Below are 20,448 nucleotides of genomic sequence, written 5' to 3' on the forward strand. Positions count from 1 at the left end.
AATAACGGATTTTTAGATCTAGATTGTGTAACAGATATAAATAAAACAATACAATTATGGGTAGGATATATAGCAAAACAACTAATAGATAATAAAATTGGAATGTCAGAAGTACCAGGATATATAGAAAGAACATTTTTAGGAACGGTAAAATTATGGTTACAAAATTTAGCAGAAGAAAGCATAAAAACATTAAGAAATAAAAAAAAAATAGACGGAGATAGTGCAACCACACCAATCGACATATTAAATAAATATGAAATGGCAATAAGAAATGAATTCAGTAGTACAACTACAGAAGTAGAAAAACAAAATAAAGAAAAACAGTTACATAGGAATTTAATGCTAAAATTAGCTATATGTAACATGTGCTACATAGACGAATATACATGTGTATTTAGAGAATATTATTATAAAGGAACATATAATGCAGAAGAATCAAAAGAAATAAGAAAATTATATTTTACAAAATTACCAGAACCATTTAGTTCTAAAATAATAAAAGATTGGAACGAAGCAGGATTACAAGATACACTTGGAGCAAGAATGAGATATCTACAAAAATGGTATTCAGCAATATGTGAAAAATATAGAGAAGACATAAAAATGGAAAAAAACAATAATTAAAAACCTAGCATGTTGTAAAGATAAGATAGCACCTTAGTTCAGATGCAATGATAATTATTATAAAAAGAAATATAGAAAACCAGGGAAATATAAAAAATATAAATCCCAATATAGGTATAAAAGACCAAGAAGAAGATATTACATAAAAAATACTAAAGCAAAAAGACCTTTTAGACCAAAGAAAAAAATAACAGAATGTACATGTTATAATTGTGGAAAACTAGGACACTTTGCTAAAGATTGTAAATTACCCAAAAATCCAAAGAAAAAACAAATATCTGAAATAATAATTAATGATGAAACATATACACAAATAGATTATATAGATTATGAACCAGATAGTGATGATAGTATATATGAATTCGAATCACTTGAAAACGAAATATCTGAAAATGAAATAGAAGAAAATAATGACTGAAAAAGACGTACAAATGATAAATAAAGAAGAATATACAAATGAAGAATCTACGGAACAGAAGGTAATATTTGATACTAATATATTTGAACAAATAAAAGGAAAAGAATTAGATCTCAGTGTAGAAAAAATATTTAAGATACCATTAATAAGGAATATATTTAAAAGACAAAAAGAGGAATACTATGTAGTAAGTAAAAAAGAACATATAATAGATTGTAAATATACCAAAGGAAAAGCAAGAATACCTATAATAAATAAAAGGATAATAAATAAAGAAATACAAGAAATTAAAGCTAAAGAACCAATAAAATACGTACACTTACGCGGAACAGAAATATTAATAAAAGCTTGTTTTAGGGAAGGAATAGATACACCAATAGAAATATATTTGGCGGATGACAGAATAGTAGAACCAATAGAGAGAAGTATAATAAGTGCGGTAAAAGGAAATTTAATCTACCAAAAATTTAAGTTTATAATAAGTGTTAATTATTCAGTAGCAATAAATGATAGAAATATAGATAAATCATTAGTATTATATTGGAAAATGTCAGGAATAGAGTTAGCCCCAGGAAGTAAAATATTTACAGCCTGCTGTAAAAATCTATATGTATTAACAACAAAACATAAGATAACAACAAAACATAAGATAACAACAAAAAATAAGATAAATAAAATAAAAATAGAGAATCCTTTTGAACAAATTGTAACAGTGATAGATAATAATGATTATAGTTACAAAGAAATAGACATAGAAGAGGATCTAGAAATAGTGAGTGATAGAATAAGTACATCAAAAAGAATAAAAAACATAGATAAAAATATTGATACGTCCCAACCCTTAAGAAAATCAGTAGAATATCAAAGAATAAAAGAAATTGAACCATATCACTACTATATAACTGGAATAATAGAACAAAGAAAACATATCATCATAATAAATACCGGACAAGAAGAAAATTATATACCAAGAGAATTAGTATCGGAAGAAGAGATAACCTCTAAAGAACAAGTATGCCCAGAATTACCAAAAGAATTGTTACATATAGAGGAAACAACTCAAAAAGAAATAATCATAGGAGGTATAATAATATTAATAGACTTTAAAATATATCAAGAAGATAATATAATATTAGAAATAAAATGGTTAGAAGAAATGAAACCATATAATTTAGAAAATACCCAATTAACAATAACCTATAAAAATAAAAAGATTATAGTAAAAAGAGCATTATGAAAATTTATATACTTGCAAAAATAATAGTAGAAAATTACTACAACAGATACTATACTCCAATTCCAGAAACAGGTAATAAAAGGGGGGTTGTGCTTGTGTGAAACAAATAGTAAGAACTTAATAAGTAATCAATAATCAAACTCAACTTTGGTTGTTATCAAGATAAGAGAAAGAACTAGGGTATACGTGTTCCCCACAATCTCATAATGCAGTAATCCTAGTAATAGCAATCCTTTTCTAGTGTATTACATACAAAGTGATAAGTTAGGTATCTCTAAATCCTTGGTCCGGCATCTAGAGAATTTCACCCCGCACCTTGGTCCGGCTACGTGTGTATAATTTACTAACCCTTACCTTTACCTCATATTAGACATCATAATCGATGTTTGGCTTAGTTATTACTTCGCACCAATCGACACTAGCCTATTAGATAGTATCACACTAAATCTATGTTGATAATTCTTTTCTTGTTAATTACCTCCTTGGTCCGGCAAGTAGTAACAAAGCGAGTTCTAACGTTGGCCACCGTTAAAAAGACTTCTAAACGAAAGAATTATCAATGCATGCAAAATACTAGTCAAGAATTGCCTATTTACTATTCATACTTTGTTAATCAATCATGGTTCCCACAACCCTAGTTGTGGATTTAGTTACTCATGTTTGCAAGAACACAATTCATAATTGTAGATGAAGAAATCATGAACTTACGTAGAGAGAATAATAAACCCAAAAAATTAACTTGAATTGCAAAGCCAAAATCTTCAAAACGAACTTGGGAAATCAATAATTGCTAGGGTTGCAAATTAATCTCCAAAGTTACAAAGCAAAAATAAAATAATAGTGTCTAACCCCCAAAAACGAGGTTTACATGTCCTATTTATAGAAAACAAATCCTAAATAAAAAAGGAAATAAATCAAGGAAAGTTTTGTTCAGGTACGCGTCTTCGATCCACGAAACCGACTTACGGACCGTCGATGGATCTACGGTCCGTAAGTCCCTTCCGTCACTCGGGACATAGAAAATATTTAAGCATCCAAAAATCAGCTTCTCTGAAGCAAACGACGGACCAACAGTACGAACCGTAGATCGACCTACGGTCCGTCAATTCCCTCCGTAGCTCCATACTTAGAATCTTCAAAAATCAAGTACTGGAACCCTCGCAGTCTCACTCTACGGATCAACAGTATGGTCCGTAGATCAATCTACGGACCGTCAATGAGCACCGTGGTTCCACACTTGGTCAGACTTCCCTGATTTGTCCTCAATACCATGCCTGCTGATTTACGGTCATAACCTACGGACCGTGAATGGACCTACGGTCCGTAGATCACCTTCGTGGATGCCTTTTTCTGCATTTCCTTCAGTTGTCTCTAAACTTCCGCGCCTGAACACCTTTCCTGCAAAACATGATAAAACACATAAAAACCAATATAAAAAGGCCCTAGACACACACAACTTGTAAGTGAAATGTATTAGAAATACCGTAAACTCACGGTATATACCCTCAACTTAAATTCGTTGTTTGTCCTCAAGCGACACACTACAACTCTAAACGACACTTGTGTAGAAGCAATCATTTCTAAACTCAAGCAATCACATGGCTCTCGACCTCCTCATTGTTCGGGTGCACATTCGTTCTCTTAGACTCGACAAGCCAACTCATGTGGATCACATCATGACATAGACCAACCAACTGACATACAACACACCTTCTCACTGTCACCCAGGTACCAACTTTCCAACGATGTAACTAGTGCCCTTACTTCAAACGAAATCCTCTTTTCGCAACAAATTTAATTTCATTCATGATGCAAGGATTTATTCAACACTCACGCTCAGAAGTAATTTCAAATACAATTAGTGCTTACTGCCATAAGCTTGCCCTTATTTTCACTGCTTAGACTCTCCAAACTAGACTCTAGGATCACTATAGGACTTTATTGGCTTGTAACGTAGGCTCAGGGTCAGGTGTGGTACATTTGGGTACTGCTTAGTGACTTTCTGCCCTCCTTGTCATTACACTAGGCTTTTAACCTCTTTTTTGCCCTATTTTTGTCATATTATTACATTACCTTCTTCCCTTGATTTTCTTCAACCACGGATGTGACTTTAGACTTTGTAGCTCATTTTCCTTTTACCTTATTGTTCCTTTCGCTTTTCCCAAGTCACATCATTTCCTCACGTTTTCCCCTTCTTCTCTTTTTTATTTTTATTTTTTATTTTTTTATTTTTTAAATTTTTTATCACTCTTTTCATATCCATTTTTCTTTCAATTTCCTCTTTCATAGCCACCCTTAACTTATGGATTTTCCGTTAGTTGAGGTGCACAATACCCGATATCAGGTCAGGGCCAAGATTGAAGTTACTTTTTTTTACATTAGCCACCCTCAACTTAGGCTTTTGGCCTAAGTCAAAGTGCACATGTCCAAGGATGGACCGAGACCAACATAGTAGATTATGGGAAAGTGAGTTCGGGGTTTTAGAAAGAAATGGTTTATTTTTAGGCTCAAAGTTGGATCAAAGGGGACAGTTATTTCATTTGGTTAAATCTTTCTAGGCAATTTGTGGATTTTCAGAACAATGGCCTATGATCACTTCCTATCCTCTAGATTGAATTGTCTTAGTAGGACTAACTGGGCAAGTTCTAGTTTTGCACAAAAACCGTTTGAACAGTTAATGATTCTCACTCACTCTTGGCACATAGTTTCATTATCAGATTATCAGTTTACCCAGTTCAAGTTTCAGGTCTAGTCATGTCATATGGTCGATTGTTACTATGTCATACTTAGAGCCAACACAATCAACTAATCGTAGCCTATTTCTAGCATACAACCCAGAATTTGACGGGTATCCTTTTTATAAGTCATCATGCTTCATTCGAATCTGACGGATATCATTTTTATAAGTCATCATGCTTCATTTTGTATCATGCTTCTACACATACAATCCTAAGACATGCCGGTTCAACAAAAATTAAACAGTCTCTTGGGGGAAAAGAACACAGGCAAGAAAACCCCAAGAGAGGATTCATGAGTTGGGTTACTCAGACTTCACCCTATCACTCACAATCCATTTACCCCACCCCCAACAAAAGTAGATGCAATTGTCCACAATGCATACATAAACAGTAAAAGAAAATGGATTTGGGTGAAGCAAACCTGTGGCGCAAAGCGCCGGCGAATCATCAACAAGCAGGGGGTCCGGTTTCCCGGAGCCCTCTGGAACATCAGTAGGGGCACCCTCAGTAGTGCCCACCTCAGCAATCCTAGCACCCTCAGTAGTGCTCTCAATCACACGCTCCGCACCATCAGTGGTGCTCACAACGCCCCTCAAAATAGGCTGAACCTCTGCAACTGGGGCAGAGCTCGATGCCCCTGCAGCTCTCTCACGCACCCTCTGCTGGCGCAACTCTTCGTCTGCAATCGACGCCCTCCTAGCCTCCTTCTCCTACCGACGCTGTCTTTTCTGAGCTTTTTCTTCCTCCGTGCGATGAGCGGTGCCTCTTACCCTTGGCATGTGTCGGTGCAGGCCCCTCCTCGGCGATGCCACTAAATAAAACATCTAGCACTGTATCATCAGCCAGCGCAGTAGGGGCTGCCTGAGTCTCAATAGAAGGTGCAACAAGAATGGCGTCAACGTCGGTCCGGAGCATGGCTATGTCAGCCTGCAGAGCATATAAGTCTGTGGACGGCGCTGAACGCTCGAGGACTCGCAACTCAAAGGCGTCAAGTCGCTTATTAACAGCTAGGACCTTACGGTCCATCATCCCCTCCATCCTGCGCTCCATTCTGGCCTCTGATTCGGCAATGGACTTTTGCATCCACGGCTGGATATGATGCAGCAGGGTGGCCATCTGAGCTTCTAATTTCTGGACTCTGGCCAAAGGGACCACAGTAGCTCCTAACTGCGGTGTGGACCGATAAGAGCTAGGAGCCATACTAGCTGCCTGAGATGAGGTGCCCTGAACAGTGTCGGTGTGATCGGGGATGCTTAGGTCATCACCCTGTGCTTGCCCCACTGTGTCTGCAAGATCGGCACCCAAATGAGGTACCTCAACCTGAGGCTCTCTGCGAGGTGCTGCCACATTTGCGTCATCCCGAATAAAGTCGATGTCCAATGCCCCTGTAGGGTGGACTAGCTTGTCACAACGCCAGATCGGCACTCCAGAGTCCCTGCACAAGTGAATGATCAGACATGGGAAAGGGTAAGTAGTAGAGGTCCTAAAAGCTCTCTCGTGAATCTCTACCACCAGCATGCGGGCAAAGTCGATCTCTACTCCTGCTACCAATGCTGCAACCATCACCGCTCTGTCCCAAGTGACTTGATTGTCAGCTTTTGTAGGAGATACTCTGTTACGCACCAGCAGCCAGAAGAACTTGGCCACAAAATTTAACGTGGCCTTCTGGATGCCCAACCGTGGAGCAGCGACCCATTCCACTCGCTCGCCATCTGCAACAATGTACCTGGCCAGCTATAGTATCACAGCCTCTCACTGCTCAACATTCCTCTGGAAAATGCCACTCCGCACGATGTCCCAGCGGTAATCAAACTCTGAAGTGTTAGGAGACCAAGAGTGGCCCGTGGTAGGACCATAGAGAAAACGGCTAATGGTGGCAGGTGAGATGTCCACCGGACACCCTCGAACCAAGGTGAAAGTGAGCGGAGCCTGAGCTAGTGGCTTTGACCGCTTGGAAATGGACCCGCGGAGAGTGGCAGCATAGGAAGCATAGAACTCCCGGACAATCTCCTCGCTATACGTCCCTGGGTCTCGAGCCATCCAGTCACACTTGTGAAGTTTGAACAGCCGGTGAATATCTGGCACAGTATGCAAGCTCTCCGTGAGGACTCTGCGCTCCTCTTGAATTAATCGGGCCATCTTTTATTTGTCATTTACCATTTTTGCATCCCGATAGATTTGCCATTGACCCTCTACACACCACCTATTCAGCTCCCCTGCTACAGGAGCGGGTTCATCATTCCTTGGTGCAGGCATGGACTCTGAACTAGTTGCCTCATCAGACGAGGCTGCTTGGTCATTCTCTCCAGACCCTGTGGATGATTTGGCGTTGGACCCTGTAGCATGGACAGACTGGGAGCCTGAGGCATGGGTAGACTCGGATCCGGACATAGGTCCCTCTGAACTGGAAGCAGCCCCAGTTGGTGACCCGATCAGTGTGTGCTCCTCATCAGACTAGGAGACAGTGACTACGTCGGGGATCACCTTCCGGGGGGTGCTTCTGGGTGCAGCGCGAGAGGCCCTAGGGTTGAGAGGCACATATGTTGGGTCAGAGTCGTTCTCGGTGTCCTCATCAATCAACCGGAAGCTAGGGGCAATCGATTTGGACTTGCCCCGTTTTGAGTAGGTGACCATCTTCTTGGGTGCCATCGTACCTGCGGGAACGATATTAGTGCCAAAACTAACCATATGCAGCATAAGAAACTTTTAGAATTGGTAACGACCCAAACTAAGTCCAAAAAAAAATTCTTGACAGATGCTACAGTGGTCATCCACGGAGGAGACCTACGGTCCGTAGACTGATCTACGGTCCGTGGATCTCTTCCGTGGATCAGGGGGCCTGAAATATAGGTCGCAGATGGAAACCACGGAAGTGCAGAACGGTCCGTAGATGGATCTACGGACCGTAGTCCACCTCCGTGGTTTTACACTTGGTGAAAATTGGCAGGTGCATCCAATGACGAACCCAATCTACGGTTCGTAGACGGGGTATCGTGGAATCCATCAGTGCCAGGTATCATACATTTTTTGCTTTTGTTTTCAACATTAACACAACCTCATCATGCATTTGCAAACTTAAAATATGCTAGTTCGTCATTCCTAGGATTCCGACCAATTATTATACCCTATAATTTAGACTTAGATGTGGAACCCTAAGTCGAAACTAGCATCTAGTATTTACGATCACATACACTAATGCTATGCAATCACTATCTATCGTTCCAAGGGCATTGTAATATTCAAGTTTATCATGCAATTTCATCTAACAATTACCCAAGGTCAAGACCCAACTCCCGACTCTCTATATTCAATCTATGAATCGAAATTCAAAGTGAAGGGAAAGTCTATTACCTTACAAGCAACAAGGAGTGGGGTGATTGTGTGATGATACTATGCTTAGCAAGACCAAGGAGTCACATCTTCGTTACTGACCAAACACCGGACCCTTTTTGGTAGATTATGGGATGGGTTGAGTTTGGTAAGAAAGGGATTTTGGGAATTTATGGAAGGGAGGATATTATGAGGTAGTTATGGAGTGATTTGGGGAGTTTAAAGAGTGGGTGAAACGGTTTTGGGAGTAATGGAGGGAAGGGAAATGATTTGAAACATTGGGGCTTTTAAGTAATGGGGGTCCGGGTCGGGTCAGTCAACTTTAGGGTTTGGACTCACGAGACCCCGTCTACGGTCCGTGAGTTGATCTACGGTCCGTAGATCACAATTATACTAAGACAATTTTAGGAACTTACCTGGGATCTACGGACACCATTGACGGTCCGTGGATCAATCGACAGACCGTTGATGGGGTCCGTAGACCTCTGCACCAGACCATTTTCTGCAGATTTCTTGCGTGGTGTACCTGCACATGTAGCAACCAATAGGCTATTTTTTTACGTTTTATGGACACTTTTTAGACACGGACCCTATATTACTTCTAGCCAACACTAAGAACTAAAATACTGAAACCCCTACCTATATTGATACAAAGACGCAAGTAATCAAAGAAAGCTAAACTACGTAATGGAAAACAGAACCCTATTGTTGGCTAGATTGTACATCTTGGGTTGCCTTCCAAGCAGCGCTTGATTTAACGTCGCGGCACGACGCAGGTATCTTGATTACTCAGACTTCATCAAGATTGCAGGCCTCAATCACTTCTTGCACAGTTTCAGCATTTCCCAGATAAATCTTGATCCTTTGCCCGTTCACCACAAACCTTGTTCCATCCTTATTTTCAAGCTCAACCGTTCCATGCGAGAGCACTTTTGTGAGCAAAAATGGCCCAGTCCACTTGGACTTGAGTTTGCCTGGAAATAGGCGCAACCTAGAGTTGAATAGCAGCACACGATCACTAACCACAAATTCTCGCTTTTCAATTCTTTGATCATGATACCTCTTCATCTTCTCTTTGTATAAGGCTGAACTTTCATAAGCTTTCAGGCGAAACTCATCAAGCACGTTCAAGTCATTCATCCTTTGATTAGATGCAGTGCCCCAATCCAAATTTAACTTCTTCATTGCCCACATAGCCTTGTGCTCTAGCTCTACTGGTAAATGACAAGACTTCCCATATACAAGTTGGTAAGGCGACATACCTATGTGGGTCTTGTGTGCAGTGCGATATGCCCATATAGCATCATCAAGCTTCCTTGACCAATTCGTTCGATTGGCGTTCACAGTCTTCGCCAATATCTGCTTTATTTCTCTGTTGGACACTTCAACTTGACCGCTAGTCTGTGGATGATATGGAGTGGCTACATTGTGACGGACACCATATTTCTCAAGTAGCGTCTTGAACAACTTATTACAAAAGTGAGAGCCTCCATCACTAATAATAGCCCTCGATGTACCAAATCTGGAGAAGATATTCTTTTTCAAGAATGCGGTGACACTTTTACCTTCGTTGTTGGAGAGCGCTATTGCTTCCACCCACTTTGATACATAATCAACCGCAACAAGAATATACTTCATCCCATATGAACTCACAAATGGACCCATAAAATCAATGCCCCATACATCAAACAGTTCGATCACCAGTATAGGATTCATAAGGAGCTCTTGCCTCTTTGAAATCCCTCCATCTCTCTGGCAACGATCACAAGACTTGGCGAAATCATGAGCATCTTGGTGGATGGTAGACCAATAGTATCCACACTACAAAATCTTATGTGCAGTCCGAATACCACTATGATGCCCACCAACGGGCGATGAATGACAGGCTTCAAGTACACTCAACATTTCAACCTCAGGCACACAGCGACGAATAATCCCATCAGCACAACTACGATACAAATAAGGCTCATCCCAAAAGAATTCTTCACATCATGCATAAATTCTTTCTTTGGTGAAAAGACAAATCGGGTGGCACAATGTCGCTTGCCAAATAATTAGCAAAGTCTGCGAACCAAGGAATCAAATCATTAGAAGCAGCCAATACCTGTTCATCTGGAAAAGCATCATTAATTTCAGCCCTATCTCCAAGCTTTAGCATGACCTCTTCCTCTAATCTGGAGAAGTGGTCAGCAACTTGATTTTCGGTTCCCTTTCTATCTTTTACCACAAAATGAAACTCTTGCAGCAACAATACCCATCTAATCAATCGTGGTTTTGCATCCTTTTTCGCCATCAAATACCTCAATGCAGAATGGTCAGTATGCACGATGACCTTAGTACCAAGCAAGTAGGAACGAAATTTTTCGAATGCAAAAACCACCGCAAGAAGTTCTTGTTCGGTCACTGTATAATTCTTCTGGGCCACATTCAGAGCTTTGCTAGCATAGTAAATAGGGTGAAGAATTTTCTTACGCCTTTGACCCAATACTACACCAAGCGCCACTCCTCTCACATCACACATTACCTCAAACGGTTGTCCCCAATCTGGTGAAATAATGATAGGTGCTGTAACCAACTTTTCCTTCAACTCTCCAAATGCTCTAAGACAAGCATCATCAAAACAAACTTATTCTCCTTCTCGAGCAGTTTGCACAAGGGATGTGCAATTTTTGAGAAATCTTTGATGAATCTCCTATAAAAACCTGCATGCCCAAGAAAACTTCTAACACCTTTTACAGAGATGGGTGGTGGAAGCTTTTCTATTACCTCGACTTTAGCTCTATCAACCTCAATACCTTTCTCTGAAATTCGATGACCCAACACTATACCTTCTTTTACCATGAAATGACATTTCTCCCAATTCAGCACCAAGTTGCAGTCTTCACATCTTTTGAGCACCTTGGCCAGATGTTCTAGACAGTGATCAAACGAATCACCTACCACTGAAAAATCATCCATGAACACCTCAATAGTGTCCTCCACCATATCAGAAAATATCGACATCATACATCTCTGGAAGGTCGCTGGAGCATTGCACAATCCGAATGGCATTCGTTTGAAGGCAAAAGTCCCATATGGGCAAGTGAAGGTGGTCTTCTCTTGGTCTTCTGGAGCTATAGAAATTTATTGTAGCCCGAATACCCATCAAGAAAACAATACCAACCATTGCCTGCAAGTCTATCTAACATCTGGTCCATGAATGGCATAGGAAAGTGGTCTTTCTCTATCCATGCATTCAACTTCCGGTAATCCATGCAAACTCTCCATCCAGTGACAGGCCTCATTGGAACAAGATCATTTCTTTCATTTGGAACCACAGTCATACCACCTTTTTTAGGTACACACTGCACAGGACACACCCAATTACTATCTGAGATGGGATAAATAACTCCCGCATCCAGACACTTGATGATCTTCTTTTTGACTACCTCTTGCATAGGTGGATTTAATCTTCTCTGGTGCTCAATACTGGGCTTATGATCTGGCATGAGTTGGATTTTGTAAGAACAAATACCGGGGGGAATCCCAATAATGTCTGTAATAGTCCACCCAATCGCTCGCTTGAACCTCTTTAATACAGTCACCAAGCACTCTACTTGCCTTGCATTCAAATCTGCTGCAATGATGACCGGCAAAGTATTCTCTTCGCCTAAATATACATACCTCAAGTGAGGTGGTAGAGCTTTAAGCTCCAATTTCGGTGCCTCCACAATAGATGGTCTTGTGGGTGGGGACTCGCGATTCTTCATGTCTAGCTCATACTTCTTTGGTTTTGACCGGTATTCACACTTATCAAGTGCGGCTACCAACTCATCATACTCTTTAATACCATCACTACCAAAATTCATCATGACTGCTGCTAGTGCCTCAACACCTAATCGCTCTTCAATTTGCACTTCTGACCCACTCTCCACTCTGTAAGTTATAGCAGATACTGTTTGTAGCTCACCATTCTGCTTCATGGATCTACAGATATTGAAAGTTGCTTCTTCATTGTTCAGTCTGAACTTCATCTGTCCCTTTTCCATATCAACCAACGCACGCCCTGTGGCAAGAAATGGTCTCCCAAGGATGATGGGAACCTCAAAATCAAGGATCACAAAATCCGCCGAAAAGATGAAAGACTCTACTTTCACTAGCACATCATGGAGCACACCTATGGGCCTCTTCACAGTCCGATCAGCCATCAGTAACCGCATTGCAGTGGGCTTTGGATCCCCCAGACCCAACTTCTTATAAATAGATAAAGGCATGAGGTTGATGCTAGCACCAAGATCACACAATGCCTTAGCAAAGTGTAATAACCCTATAGTACATGGGATCGTGAAAGCACCAGGGTCTTCCTTCTTCTGCACCAGAGATCTTGTAGCAATAGCACTACAATGCTGCAATCTATCATCATCTTCGAAACTCACAGACCTTTTCTTTGTCACCATATCTTTCATAAATTTTGCATATCCAGGCATTTGCTCCAAGGCTTCTATCAAAGGGACATTGATAGAAAGCTGCTTCAACATAGTGATAAACCTGCGATATTTACCATCTTCAGTCTTCTTCACTAACCTCTGTGGAAAAGGTGGTGGATGTCTAGGTATGGGAACCACTTTCTGAGGTATCTCCACTTCTTGTTCTGTCACAACCTCTGACTCCTCTCTAACTTCCACCACATCATCTTCTTTTCTATTCTTAACTTCCACCACAGACGGCATAGGTGGATCTGAAGAGTGCCAGGTTGACGCGGGTTCACTGTAGTAGACAACTGCGTAATCTGCTGCTCTAGATGCTTTATTGACACTGCATGGGCGTCAACCTTTTGACCAATACCAGATAAGTCGTTTCTCATCTCTTTCACATTCTCATCAGTCGCATCAAACCTTCTCATCATCTTATGCAGCATATCTTCGATACGCGTCATATTACCTCCAGCTTCCCTAACACCAGATTCCCGATTTTGAGGGGGAACATAGGGTCCAACCCGATCGTTTCTGTTTCCATAGTTGTTCCTGTTGTAGTTGTTGTCGCGATTGAAGTTCCCATCTCAGACATAGTGACCCTCTCAATTGTAATTTCCATAGTTCCGACCTTGGTTCCCTTGACCTTGGCGCCAATTTTCCGTGTTGGATCCTTGGGCATTTGGTCGGAAACCCCCCGTCTGATCGTTCACCGCATAATTGTCCTCTTCATAGTAACACTCCTCAACTGGTGGTGGAGTTCTAGTTAAGTAGTTTACAACATTTACCTTTTCTGCTCCTCCACTCACATGCTTCAATACCAACCCCAACTCTGTCCTCATCTGAGCCATCTCCTCACGAATATCATCTGCAGAGTTAGCAGAAGCATTATGAACAGCAAAAGTGTTTCTCCTAGTATCTGACCTCCTAGTGCTCCACGCTTTATTGTTGTGAGAGATCCTCTCCAATTTTTCAGCAATCTGTGTGTATGTACAATCACCATATGATCCTCCAGCAATAGTGTCAAGTACTGCTTTATTGTTATCATCCTGTCCTCGATAGAAATATTCCTTTAGTGACTCATCGTCAATACGGTGATTTGGGACACTTCTTATGAAAGCAGTGAATCTGTCCCAAGAGCTACTCACAGACTCTCCAGGTAATGCCATAAAGTTGTTGACCCTATCTTTGTGATTGAGCTTCTTAGACACTGGATAGTACTTTGCTTTAAACACCTCTGCTAGTTGGTCCCATGTGAAAATTGAGTTATAAGGAAGCTCAGTGAACCATACTGCAGCATCGCCTGTCAGTGACAGAGGGAACACTCGTAATCTAATGACATTCATATCCAAATCTGGTCTACCTACACAACTTTTGCAAACCACCCTTAGCTTGGCCAAGTGAGCATGTGGATCCTCCGATGGCGATCCTGAAAATAGGCCTCTTGCTGTAAGCATCTGCATCAAACTACTAGTCACCACAAATGTGTGCCCTGGAGGTAGAGGAGGTAGGACGATGGGTCAATCGGAGTCTGCTATGTCGATGTTGCCCCGATAGTTGTCATGGTGTTGTGGGCCTGGTGGACCATGCACTCTTACTGCATCTCCCAATTGATTTTCAGCTAGACCCTGGTTTTCCCCACCAACTACTCTTGGCTGCTATAACTCAACTGCTTCATCTAGATTTCCTCCGATAGGATGAATTGGAAGTCCTTGATTGTTCATTCTTCGCAAAGTTCTGTTCAACTCTGGATCGTACGGAGTAAGTGGTTCGCCTTGGCTCCGTGTACTTGGCATACACTAGAGTCGAAACCTGAGAGAGACAAACAAAAACAAAGAAAAAAAGTAAAATTAGGAAATATTTGAATAATGTTCAATATTGTAGTTAAAACTAAATCTAAAAGCCAGATTCCCCGGCAGCGGCGCCAAAATTTGATACGCTCAAATTACACCTTCTTTCAGAAGCATAAGCGATCGTTATCAAGTAAAGAACCCAACTTGTAGGTTGGGATCGATCCCACGAGTAAAATGGTTTAGACTTTACTTTTAACCAACAATTATATTCAATTAGTCAAATTATTTCCAGAAACAGGTAATAAAAGAGAGGTTGTGCTTGTGTGAAACAAATAGTAAGAACTTAATAAGTAATCAATAATCAAACTCAACTTTGGTTGTTATCAAGATAAGAGAAAGAACTAGGGTATACGTGTTCCCCACAATCTCATAACGCAGTAATCCTAGTAATAGCAATCATTTTCTAGTGTATTACATGCAAAGTGATAAGTTAGGTATCTCTAAATCCTTGGTCCGGCATCTAGAGAATTTCACCCCGCACCTTGGTCCGGCTACGTGTGTATAATTTACTAACCCTTACCTTTACCTCATATTAGACATCATAATCGATGTTTGGCTTAGTTATTACTTCGCACCAATCGACACTAGCCTATTAGATAGTATCACACTAAATCTATGTTGATAATTCTTTTCTTGTTAATTACCTCCTTGGTCCGGCAAGTAGTAACAAGGCGAGTTCTAACGTTGGCCACCGTTAAAAAGACTTCTAAACAAAAGAATTATCAATGCATGCAAAATACTAGTCAAGAATTGCCTATTTACTATTCATACTTTGTTAATCAATCATGGTTCCCACAACCCTAGTTATGGATTTAGTTACTCATGTTTGCAAGAACACAATTCATAATTGTAGATGAAGAAATCATGAACTTACGTAGAGAGAATAATAAACCCAAAAAATTAACTTGAATTGCAAAGCCAAAATCTTCAAAACGAACTTGGGAAATCAATAATTGCTAGGGTTGCAAATTAATCTCCAAAGTTACAAAGCAAAAATAGAATAATAGTGTCTAACCCCCAAAAACGAGGTTTACATGTCCTATTTATAGAAAACAAATCCTAAATAAAAAAGGAAAGAAATTAAGGAAAGTTTTGTTCAGGTACGCGTCTTCGATCCACGAGACCGACTTACGGACCGTCAATGGATCTACGGTCTTTAAGTCCCTTCCGTCACTCGGGACTTAGAAAATATTTAAGCATCCAAAAATCAGCTTCTCTGAAGCAAACGACGGACCAGCAGTTCGGACCGTAGATCGACCTACGGTCCGTCAATCCCCTCCGTAGCTCCATACTTAGAATCTTCAAAAATCAGGTACTGGAACCCTCGCAGTCTCACTCTACGGATTAACAGTATGGTCCGTAGATCAATCTACGGACTGTCAATGAGCACCGTGGTTCCACACTTGGTCAGACTTCCCTGATTTGTCCTCAATACCATGCCTGCTGATCTACGGTCATAACCTACGGACCGTGAATGGACCTACGATCCGTAGATCATCTCCGTGGATGCCTTTTTCTGCATTTCCTTCAGTTGTCTCTAAACTTCCTCGCCTGAACACCTTTCCTGCAAAACATGATAAAACACATAAAAACCAATATAAAAAGGTCCTAGACACACACAACTTGTAAGTGACATGTATTAGAAATACCGTAAACTCACGGTATATCAACACCTGCTGATCTACGGTCATAACCTACGGACCGTGAATGGACCTACGGTCCGTAGATCACCTCCGTGGATGCCTTTTTCTGCATTTCCTTCATTTGTCTCTAAACTTCCGCGCCTGAACACCTTTCCTGCAAAACATGATAAAACACATAAAAACCAATATAAAAAGGCCCTAGACACACACAACTTGTAAGTGAAATGTATTAGAAATACCGTAAACTCACAGTATATCAAAGGTCAACACCCATGACCTTAAAATCCTAGATCCGCCAATGTTATTCACTAGTAGAGCAACAAATCAAAACCCTAAATCAGTTCTCCCACTTATTTCTCCCTTAAATAGGACCACCATCAGAACCCTAATATCACCGTCTTTCTTTCTCCGCTACATCTATTTCCTTGTTCCACACCAATGCTATCCAAAACCCTGTTGCCCAGCTTCTCCCTTCACTCTCATCGTCTTCTCCGACAAACCCCTAACGTTAGAGAAGCCAACAACGCCACCAACAAGCTCTGGCAAACCAAAACTCTTTGTTGTGAACCAGAAACTTCAACCCTTGTCTCTCTCAACTTCGGGAGAATCTCCAAGCTCCAAGGAAATAGAACAAGCCAATAAACAACTAGAAACTCCACTTTCCTATCTTCGAGTTCTGGCAAAAGAAATCTAAGTGAAGCTCCAAACCCTGACGAGAACTAAACCTCATTACTCCTGCTTCCCTGACGAAACAATCCACAAAGTTAGATCTCAAACCAAGCCAACACTCGAGCTTGCAAGCCCGTATAACCAACGACACTAGAACTCACATGCGATAAGTTCATCATTTTTATTTCTGGTTTAATTTTATTCTAGATATTGATTAATATATATGTTTGTTCTAATTCTTAATTGATTATTGTCATTTTGTGTATGAGGGGTGTGGGTGTGTGTGGGGGATGGTGTGGGTGTATGTGTGGGTGTGGGTGTCTGGGTGTGTGCGTGCATGTGTGACAGGCGTGTATGCGTGGTGTGGCATGGCGTGGCGTGCGTGAGTGCGTAGGGAAGGTGTGGGTGTGGGTGTGTGTGTGCGCGTGTGTGGGTATGTGTGTGTGTGTGCGTGTGTGTGGTGTGACGTGCGTGCGTACGTGCGTACGTGCATGCACGTACACATTGTTTGTGCACACAATGTGCGTGTGTGTGCGTGTTCGTGTTTAGGAATGTATTTCTACTTGTTGCAAGTTTTTTAAAAATAAAATCTTCATTTTTGATATATTCAGTATGCAAGTAGAAAAAGTACTTTCCTAAAAACATACGTATATATCTAACATACAACGATAATTTCTTTTTTAAAAAAAAGAGTGGAGGGTTAGATGGGGTGGTAGATTTTTTTTCTTTTCAAAAATTAAAAATAATATTAAATTTTTTTTGGGAGGAGTGGGTGGTTTGGAGGGGGGGGGATTGAAGTAATTTTTTTTAATAAAAATACTTTTTTAAAAATATATTAGGGGCGAGGGATTGTCGAGGGTAGGGGGAGGTGGTGTAGTGGGGTAAGAATTTTTTTTTAAAATTTAATTTTTTAAAGAATATTATTTTTTGGATAGTGATACTTTAATCATTAATTTTTAACTGATATTAATAGTTTATTTATTTATTTTTCATCAAGGTGAAATGTTTTATCCATATAGAGTGCCATGTGATAAGATTTTACCCTTATTTAGAAGTGGGACTTCTAAAGGACGAACAAGGGTACATAAGTAATTTTTACCATTAGTTTTAGCGTAAATATTGTTGTGTATCCACTTTGTACCTCTTCATCGTTTACATACAGTCTCCACAATCTTCCATATGCTCTCAGACTCTTCCCTGCTCTATAATCTGCCATGTTCATTTGGAATCTTTGTTTCGCCTCAAATTTCTCTTCCCTACTGATGTATTCATTAGCTGCAGTAAGTTTTTCTTCCCCTTCTCCCCCAATTTTCCCTCGTAATGTGTGCAACTCTTGAAAATGAACCTATAATGGTGGCTATAATTTGCTCATGCATGTTTGAAAATAGAAATAACTATGTATCTACCTTGAAAGTGTTCATCAAGTTTTGGCCTGATTTCTTACCGCTTGATATTCTTACTTCCACTCTTTCCTTCTGGATTATCCATTTTTTTCAGATCCAATTAGCTTAAGATTTTGACTTCGCGAAATTAATGTGGTCAGTGAAACAATTTTGCCAAGAAAACAAATTACACTATTTTCTCTGTCAATTTTGCCAAGAAAATAAATTACAGTATTTTCCTGTCTTTTTTTTATTCTTTTTTTTTTCTATTGCTAATTTTGATTTTGCCTGCATGTTGTTGACCCTGTTGGTAAGACCTAATATCCCCATTAATTTTTGCATCAAATATTACGTCTCATGCAAGGTGTCATTGTACTACTACTTGAACTCGACAGTGAATGCTACATTGACGTCTCCATAAAAAATCAATTAGGCTCAAATCCTCAAACCTTATGAAAGATATGTCTCAAATGTTTGCCATTTGATCCTAGTGGTTGTCCTGTTAGAGTCGTTTACTATTGAGTATTATCTAATGTCTAGCTTTTTTTAGTGTTAATTGTATGTATTGTTTCAAGATTACGTTAACCTATAAATTAATTTAACAAAGTATGAACTACTTGACACAAGAATAGACGAAAATAAAGATACTGTGACTATCCAAGAAAGAACTGTTGACAGAAATTTGCGTCGTTGTACTAGATATGCACAGATGTCAGGCGAGAGAAAGCAATTATTTGTGTCCCAGCTAAGAGAAAAAAAAGGCTGAATCGAAAAGACAAAAACTCCATCAATCAATTAGTACTGGCGCTCTTACAATTAACACTTCTTCGTTATCTCCTCAAGAAGGTTAGCTAACCATAATGTTATCTTTCTTCTGTGAAATATTTCAATTCAAATTAAATTTATATATAGCGTGGTGTCTTCTGAATATCTATAGCTTTAGTTAAACGCTTCAACTCATGTTGTTTTTTGAGCCAAGGATCTATTGGAAAAAATCTTTCTACCTCATAAAAGTAGGGATATAAAGTCTACGTACATCCTACCCTAGGTCTTGTGAAATTACACGGAGTATGTTGTTGTTTTTTGTGTTAAGTTGCAGGGCGAGTTAACTTATATGAATGCTTTTCCCCCGTCCAGATAATGTTTTGTTACTCCTTCACAAAAGCTATATGTGGGTTTGTTTTCTGTCATTTTGACTTGGAATCCTCTGGAGGTTGTGAAGTTGAAAAAAATCTTACTTATACAAGTAGGTAAAAGCAGCATATGGTTTCTGAAAGCCAATAACGAGGAAAGCGTAAGGTTAAACACATAACTGCTTATGTCGGAAGGATCAACCACATCTTTTTCTTCCGTCACTTACCTTTTGACTTAAGTTAAGTGAACAATGTAACCTGTTTTGGGGCATTTCATCTTCATTCTTTAGCAGTGTACTTTTGAAGGTTGTAATTGCATATTTCTCCCAATTATGGTGTAATGTCATTAGAAGGTTGATTTGATATAAAAACCTTAATATCACTTTATATTGATCTCAAATTACACATGAAGACAACAAAATAAATTCATATTGATTGTTATGGCATCTGACAGAGGAACACAACAAGTAGCTTTAATAAGCTTATTCGTCTGCAAAAGGAATCTTCATTAGTAGTCTTTCCTCTATTTAATTACACATAATAGTTCTAAAAATGAAATTGAGTTTTAACTTGATTTCATATGTTCTGGCTTCAAGGTCACAAAAATATGTACTATAACAGTTGGACAAAAGTTCATCAAGTCTTATTAGCCAGAAAGAAGTAGCAACCGAGTAGACAATACAAAATTTAAAATATGCTTCTATCTAAGAAAAAAAGGAGCACATATGTTGAGAATGTATTCATTGATCATATTTTAGCTTCTATTTTTACTCTTGAGCTTGAGCAGAGAAATTATATGTGTTCTTATAGCTTCAGAGTATATGTTAGTAGAATTTAAGCAACGTAAAAACTAAAACCAAGAAACTTCATTTTTGGAATAAACTTTTGTGTAAGCTATTCAAACTAGAAAACACATGATATGTGTCCAATCATTTCAGCTTTGTAGTGAATGCTACTGTCCTTTTGC

This window comes from Solanum verrucosum, unplaced genomic scaffold, assembly GCF_900185275.1.
Source record: "Solanum verrucosum unplaced genomic scaffold, falcon-dt-bn FXZP01000157.1, whole genome shotgun sequence".
Classification (NCBI taxonomy): Eukaryota; Viridiplantae; Streptophyta; class Magnoliopsida; order Solanales; family Solanaceae; genus Solanum; species Solanum verrucosum.